Consider the following 8,605-nt stretch of genomic DNA (forward strand, 5'->3'; position numbering starts at 1 on the left):
TCTCCATGTTTTCACCATTGAGAATGATGTTAGCTGTGGGTTTTTGATAAATGGCTTTTAATGATGGTTACCTGTTTTATTATAAAGTGCCTAGGTGTGATTCCCTCCCTTTTTTCCTCTTTCTCATTAAGTAGACTCTTTCATCTCAGATATTTCATTTTAAAAAAATTTTTAAATTAGGAAATCTAGTGCCATTATTCCTTCATTTCTTCCTTTTCACTTTATTCTTCTGCTTTTCTGAGTTTCATTATTGGGATATTAGTACTTACACATAAATCATCATATTTCTTTGCTTTCTTCTAACATTTTCTAATTTCTTTTTTTGCTCCTTCTTTTAAAGAAGTTACTCAGGCTGGATTTCCAGTTCACCAACTTGTTCTTGAATTGCATCCAGTCTACTATTTATTTCCATCAATGTGTTCTTTACTTCAACTGTTTATGTATTTTCATTTCCTGGGCTCAGTTCCTTTTTTATGTTGTATTATTATTGTTTCAATTCCCCTTCTTTATTTCTTTTTTTTCTTTTAAAGATTTTTAAAGTTTATTTCTTTATTTTGAGAGAGAGAGAGAGAGAGTGGGGGAGGGGCAGAGAGAGAGGGAGAGACAGAGAGAAAGAGAATCCCAAGCAGGCCCCATTCTGTCAGCCCAGAGCACAATGAGGGGCTCAGTCTCATCAACTGTGAGATCATGACCTGAGCCAAAGTGAAGAGTGAGACGCTTAACCAACTGAGTCACCCAGGCGCCCCTCTTGTATTTCTTCATGGCTTATCAGGCTAATTTTAACATCTTGGATTTACACGTCATTTCTGCTTCTGCTGGACTCTGTAACCCAGTTTTTGTTGTTATTTCCTTGCTTGTTTGTTTTGAAAATGGTTATGCTTCTCTAATGCTTTTTACTATTTTGACCTGTGAGTTCACTTTCCATGGTGGGGCCGCAGGGCACCTGTGTTTCTCTCAGACAATACCTATGAAGGCTGGACTCTAGGCTATCACTGTCCCAGGGTGATAGGTGGGGAGAGGCCAGTCCCTGCAGTCACTCCATACTCAGCAAGACAAACTCCTCAGGTTAGCTCTCCAACCTTTGCCCTAGGGAGAAACAGTGTAGGAAGAGTTTTAGATTGTGATTCCTTTGGCATGGAGGTTTGAAAAGGGAGCTGTCAAGAGACAGGAATCAACTCTGTGTGTGTGTGTGTGTGTGTGTGTGTGTGCATGTCAATACTTGTTTTTCTTAACTCCTCACAAGCACAGAACTGCTGAGATGCTTGGATTTTTCTCCTGGGGACGACTGGTCCCCAGGTCTGGGTTAGCATGGGTCTAGGGGAAGTCGCTGTTTGCCCCTGACATTGGCTGGGGAGGAACAAGCAAGGAGCCCATGGTTTCTGTTCTATATCTGAGCCTGTCCATAGGCAGCCTACCAACTCCTGCCTCTGGCCAAAGGCCCCCCATCCCCATCCTTTCACAACCATGTTGCCTCAGGGCTTTCTCATAATTTTTTTTTTAATATTTTGCTTTTTTTTTTATGTTTTATTTATTTCTAGGAGAGAGAGAGACAGCGTGAGCAGGGGAGGGTCAGAGAGAGAGGGAGTCACAGACTGAAACAGGCTCCAGGCTCTGAGCTGGCAGTTAGCACAGAGCCCGACGCGGGGCCCGAACCCACGAACCGCGAGATCATGACCTAAGCGAAAGTCGGACGCTTAACCGACTAAGCCACCCAGGCGCCCCAGGGCTTTCTCATAATTTTATCAGTTTTCTCCTGGGTTTATCTTGAGAACATCAGCACTCTTGCTGAGTCAGCATCTGGAACGAGAACTGGAATCCACATATTGGCTATGTCCTGAGTGTCTGCTCTGCTACGCACTGCACGGGGAGCCGCAGGACCCTCACTGAAGGAGGCTGGCTTGTTCCTCATCCCACAGGGCTGCTCCCAGAGCAGTGAAGAAAGACATTCAATAAAGAACGGCACAACCAAGTAATTCAGAACAATTATGATCAGTTCTGGAAAGGGACAGACTACGAACCATGAGAATGTATGGGGGTGCTCATCCTAGGGAAGGCCTCCTGGAAGATGTGACATTTGAGCCAACACTAGGATACTAGGGAAATAGCATTAGCCACTGCGGGCAGGGGGGAGGGAGGGGGGAGAAAAAAGAAGGAGCATTTGTTAAGGTGGGGGTATTTTAGGTTGTTGGGGTTTTTTTTTTGGCTTGTGTGATTAAAATTTAAATTAACTGCTTGTGTAATTATGGAGTAAAGATTTGATTAACAGAATAAAATGTTCTTTGTTAAAAAATAGGGATTAGAGGGGCTCCTGGGTGGCTCAGTCACTTGAGTGCCTGACTTTGGCTCAGGTCATGATCTCAGGGTTCTTGAGTCTGAGCCCTGTGTCGGGCTCTGTGCTGACAGCTCAGAGCCTGGAGCCTGCTTTGGATTCTGTGTCTCCCTCTCTCTCTGCCCCTCCTCTGCTCGTGTGCGCACGCGCTCTCTCTCTCTTTCAAAAATAAATAATAAAGCATTAAAAAGACTTAAAAAGTAGTGACTAGATAGTTTATTTATTTCATGATCAGAAGCAGTAACTTCTTAATTGACAAGTGAAAAAATGTTTCCTGTCACCAAAATTGGTATTTTAAGTGATACAAGAGTTACCATAGTAGCTAGCATGCAGGGCGCCATGAAGGGCTGGCAGCAGGCAGCTCAGGTAACGCAACATGGGAGAGAGAGGCTGGAGACGCAGGTAGGGTCTGCCTCACCTGTGCTGGTGACGCTTTGGGGCCACATCCTGAGAGGGAAGCCATCGGCCACTTGGAGGGGGAGCGTGGGAGGCCGGGAGCTGCTGTTTTAGAAGATGACTCCGGTTGCTAAGGACGCGGACGCAGGAGCAGAGGAGGCCACCGCACAGTCCTGGCAGAGAGAACGCGGGTCGGGGTGGATGCTGGCTGTGGGCGCGGACAGGTGTAGGTGGGTTCTGCGGGTCCTCGGGAGCTGTGTTAGCGCATGGTGAGTGGATTGGGTGGAGAAGGCCAGATGGGGATCCCAGGGTGTGAGGAAGGTCATCCTGGAGGAAATGCAACTTTGAGGGGAAGATGTGGAATTGACTTTAGGGGCGCTTGGGTGGCTCAGTCAGTTAGCAATGACTTCGGCTCAGGTCACGATCTCTCCTCTGTGAGTTTGAGCCCCAGGTGGGCAGGGCTCTGTGCTGAGAGCTCAGAGCTTGGAGCCTGCTTCCGATTCTGTGTCTCCCTCTCTCTCTGCCCCTCCCCCACTTGCACTCTGTCTCTCTCTCAAAAATAAACATAAGAAAAAAGGAGTTGATTTTGGTCATATTGACTTTGATATGCCGTTAGACACACACACCACTCAGCACACACCCATACTCCCCCAGCTCACTAAACATACACACATACACCTACACCCCGCACCACATACACACGCCCACGCCCCCCCACTCACTACATATACACACACACCCACACCCTCAGCACTCAATACACACACACACATCCCACACATGCATCGCTCACTAATATACACATACCACTCACTACACACCCACACTACTCACTCACACACACACACACTCACACACACATACACACACCACACCACCACCACTCACTGCACACCCCCCCATTCACCACTCATTGTACATACACCCCCCCCGACACCGTTGACCACGTACATACACATGCACACACATACCCATACCATGTGGCGTGTGTGTGTCTAAAAGAAACACCAGAGCTCAGGGGAGAGTTCTGGCTGGGGAGTCGTTGACCTGCGGACAGTGACTGAATCCATGGGCTGGATGTGGCTGCGGTGCTTCTCGGGAGAGGGGTGAGTGGTGGACTTGGGGGTGGACAATTCTTTGGTAATATTGCCTTCTGTTTGGCTTCTGGCCCCCCGCCCACCAAATGCTGCTAACACAGCCTCCGCTCCATCACCAGTCTCTCCTCACACATTTCCCACGCCACCTCCCCATGATAGCTTGTTGCCCAGATAGAATATACAGAACAAAAAGAGAAAAGGACCTTGGACAGAATGTGCACATTGAGGTTTTGTAGAGGAAGAGGAGCCGGTGAAGGGAGCTGAAAGGTGGCCAGAAAGATGAAAGAAATACCCGGAGTGTGTGGTGTCAGGGGGAAGCTGAGAGAAGCGAGTGCTTCTAGAAGAAGAGAGAAAGAGATTGTACTGAATGCTGTCAAGGTGTCAAGCAGAGAACCGAAGCCTGTCTGTTGGGTTTTAGAGCCTGGAGATCAGTGAGGATCTTAGCAATGCTGGGTCAGAGGATTGTGGGGGAGAGGTGCAGGCNGAGGTGAGGGGTGGGAACAGCAAGGAGTCTTTGTGTGCGTTTCTCTGCGTGTGCTCGTGCATATGTCCATATGAGATGGCTCCACATTCCGGATTTCTCTAGCGTAGCACCGTTTAAGAAATGTCATTCTTTCTCACAAAGGTAATTCACAAAAAACACACTTAGGTGAGGGGCGCCTGGGTGGCTTAGTCGGTTAAGCGTCCGGCTTTCGCTTAGCTCATGATCTCACGGCTCGTTGGTTCGAGCCCCGCGTTGGGCTCTGTGCTGACTGCCAGCTCAGAGCCTGGAGCCTGTTTCAGAGTCTGTCACTCCCTCTCTCTCTGACCCTCCCCTGCTCACGCTGTCTCTCTCTCTCCTAGAAATAAATAAAAATATTAAAAAAAAAACACACACACACACTTAGGTGGACTCTAACTTTGTAATTTTCATATAAGTCAGAAAAATTATCAAATTAAGACTCCTTGTCATGGTTTTTAGTTGAGAAAGTATTGTTTTTTTCTTTTATTTTTAAGACACAAATCCAACTAGTGCTGACCAGTCCAGTAATGCTGCTATTTCTCCAGAAACTACTAATACACCGGACACCGAGCTGCAACTTTGTGGGAAATTCCTGATGTGGTTTCCCACACATTTTGAGCACTGGTTCATGGCTGGCAGCAGCATCTGAGTGGAAAAGCAAAAAATGATCTTGGCCTGAGGGTTTCTGAGGTGACTTGTAAGAGGGTGAGTCATTCCAGAACAGGAGGCCCCTTCCTCCCTGGGCCTCTGGAAGCAGGGAGAGCAGGATTGAACATTCATGAGGAAAAAAAGTTGGCCAAGGGAGGAAATGGCTCAGCTCTCACTGAGTCATCAGCTGGCAGAGTCAGGCACTATCTGTGGGTGCGGGATCTTTTCTGTATTTTTCAGTCTGGAGTTTCTTGAGTTGCTCCATTATGTAGATTTCTGTGTCTGAGTCACTGGACATGATTGATTTTCTCTGCCCTGCATTTACAGGTTTGCTTATTTAATGGCTGGTTTGAAGTGAAAGTTACACACAATGCACGCTTGTGCACGTACGCACACACACCAAATAAGTCAGTACTTATCCTTACCAAGTGCTCTGCCTATTCTATTCTATTCTGTTCTTTCTATTCTATTCTATTCTACTCTACTTTATTCCGTTCTATTCTTTCTATTCTATTTCATTCTTTCTATTCTATTGTATTCTATTCTTTCTTTTCCAATCTTTCCATTCTACTCGTTCTTTCTATTCTATTCTGTTCTTTCTATTCTGTTCTATTTTTTCTATTCTATTTTATTCTTTCTACTCTATTCTATTCTTTCTATTCTTTCTACTCTATTCTTTCTATTCTGTTCCATTCTTCCTAATCCATTCCATTCCATTCCTTCTTTCTCTTTAATGCTGTATGAGACTCACTAAAGTGATTTCATGACCCACCAATATGCTCCAATCTGCAGTTGGGAAAACACTGATTTGGAGGGAGGCACAGGAAACCCAAGGCCACTGTAAGCAGAAGGGTGATTCAAAACTAAATCTTCTTAGGGTCAGATTAGCCGTGCAGTGAGGGGCCCTTTCCTTCTGGCTGCCCTGGTGGGCTGTGAGGCCCTGCACCCCCACATTCCTACACGGGGATGTGGCCGTGTGTCTGAGCCACAGCCCAGGCTGGGGTGCCGCCTGTGCCCAGAGCACACCCTCCCTGTGGCCTGCGCTGCTTTGAAGCCCTGTTTCACAGCAGCCTGGGGGCCCCCTGCGCCTCCCTCTAAGCCAGTGTCTTCCAAAGTGCAGCGTGGGACTTACTTGTGGGTCATGAAATCACTTAAGTGAGTCTCAGGTAGCCTTAGGAGACATGGAATGAAATGGAATAGAAGAAAAAAAGTAGAATAGAAAATAGCACAGCACATAGTACATAATAATGATAAATCTTGGCTTGTTTCAAGTGTGTGTATTGCATATGGTGTGTGTGTGTGTGTAGTGTGTGTATGTATGTGTAGTGAATAATGTGTGGTGTTTATGTGTGGTGTAGAGAGTATTGTGTGTAGTGAATGGTGCGTATGGTGTGTGTGTGTATATGTGTATGGTATGTGTGGTGTAGTATGTGTGTGGTGGATGGTGTGTGTAGTATGTGGTATATGTGTGGTATGTGTGTGTATGTAGTATGTGTATGCATGTGGTGTGGTGTGTGTGTGTGTGTGTGTGTGTGTGTGTGGTGTGGGTATACTGGGTTGTACTCAGACGTGGCTTTATCCCAGGGCTAATAAAGCTTGAATCTCGGGGCCGCCAGCTGCTTGCAAAGCCCTGCCCCATTTCGGTATTTGTAATGCTGTATCGTGTTATTTTTCTTTTTTAAAAAAAATGTTTATTTGTTATTGAGACAGAGAGAAATGCAGCACAAGTGGGGGAGGGGCAGAGAGAGAGGGAGACACAGAATCCGAAGCAGGCTCCAGGCTCTGAGCGGTCAGCACAGAGCCCTACATGGGGCTCGAACCTATGAACTGTGAGATCATGACCTGAGTCAAAGTCGGCCACTCAACCAGATGAGCCACCCAGGAGCCCCAACTGTGTTATTTTTCTTAAAGGCGAAGATGGTTGTGGTGCCACTTTGCTCCCTGTGGATCACAGGCAAACATGACAAGTACAAAACCCCACGCTCTCACTCACTTTCCACACGGCAGCCAGCACCATTTTGCTAAAATGCAGACGCCAGCCCTCTGCTCCCTTGCTGGAGGCTTGGGGCTCCCATCATCCCCAGAACGAAATGCAGACTCCTCCGTGGGGCCAGAGGGACCTGTTCTTGCCCCTGCTTCCTGCTCCAGTCTTTGGGCCACTCCTCATCCCGCTCTCTGCCCTGCTGGGCTAGGCTAAATTAGTGTCCGCCCTTGACCTGGTTTCCCTCCTCCCTGTGGGAGTGTGCATGCAAATGCTGTTCCCTGTCCCCCAAAGACTCACCAACTTCCTCTTTCCTGGCTCCTCCTTCCCTTCTTGGACTCTGCTTAGCTGTCCCTTCCTCCAGGAAGCATTCTGCTCCCCAAATGTGGGCCAGGTGATGCCCCTGCAATGCCCACAGCACCCTGCACTTCCGCCATCCGAGCACTATGAGGCGCTGAGGGTTTGCTTGCCCTGGTCTTCTCCCCTGGCTCATGGCGCGCCCACCACGTAGCCTCCTGCATCTCCTCCTCCATGCTGGCGCTGCTGCCTGCCCCCTACGTACTGAGTCATGTGCTCACGCCAACCCTGAGGGGCAGGGTTAGCACCTTCCCCCATTTTATAGGTGAGAAAACAGGCTTAGAGAGGACAAGCGACTTGCTCAAAGTCACCTAGTAAGTGTGAATCCAGGATTCTAACTTTGGGGTCTGGCTCCAGAGCCCTCTCTGTGACCATGTTGTGGAAGGCATTCAGTTAGAATAGCTTAAATTGATTGTTAAGAAAACAGAAAACAGAAAAGCTATCGGCCACTCAAGGATGCTTTTGTTCGTCCTTGAGACAGCCCTTCAGATTGGGTAGACCACATTTTAAGACTGTTGGGTGCGATATGTGGTGATTCTAGGGGCCAGTTAGCCTGACCCTTCAAGACATCTCTAACTGCCCTTGTCCAGCTCTGAGGCTCCAAGTCAGGGGTGTATTAGAGTAGGGTCTGTGCCTGGGGAGCAGGGAGCACTTCGCGGTCAGACTACTGTTGTCCAACTGAAGGACCGATCCGCATACCAGGCCCAGGAGGTTTCCCTGTGCAACTCCAGGCTGGCCAAGAAGCAGAACTGTTCCAGCCTTGAGTGTATGAAGCTGCAGGGAGAGAAGAGGAGGAGAGAGTTTTTGTTTCCAAGACAGAGGAGAGAGTTTTTGAGACTGGATTTGCCAATGCCTGGGGTAGCTTTTATTATCATGGCATCATCTGCAACTTCCCATCCCATGCTCAGGGACCTGATGTGGCCTCTGTAGGTGGCGGCCAGCCACCCTGCTTGTGTCCTGGCCTCACTGACTTCCTTCTTGTGTCTTTAGATATGTGAATGTGCACAACTTTCCCTAGAGGTGTCTGCGTCTGCGTTGCTCAGATTGACAGAAAGCAACCACTGATGTGTGCCAATATGGCGGCCGACAAAGACTTTTCAACGATGTGTTTTCCATCATGGGAGTTAAAAACTATATAGGTGAGTGAACGTTTAGAAAACCATGGAGAAACACTTCAAAATATATAGCTTTTTAAAAGTTAATAAAGTTGAAAACGGTGGCTGTGATGAAGGGGGCTTAAGGCAAGCTGAGGACAAAGTACTAAAGAACAACCCCGCCCCCGCCCCCCCCCCCAA

This window comes from Crocuta crocuta, unplaced genomic scaffold, assembly GCF_008692635.1.
Source record: "Crocuta crocuta isolate KB4526 unplaced genomic scaffold, BGI_CrCroc_1.0 scaffold84, whole genome shotgun sequence".
Taxonomy (NCBI): Eukaryota; Metazoa; Chordata; class Mammalia; order Carnivora; family Hyaenidae; genus Crocuta; species Crocuta crocuta.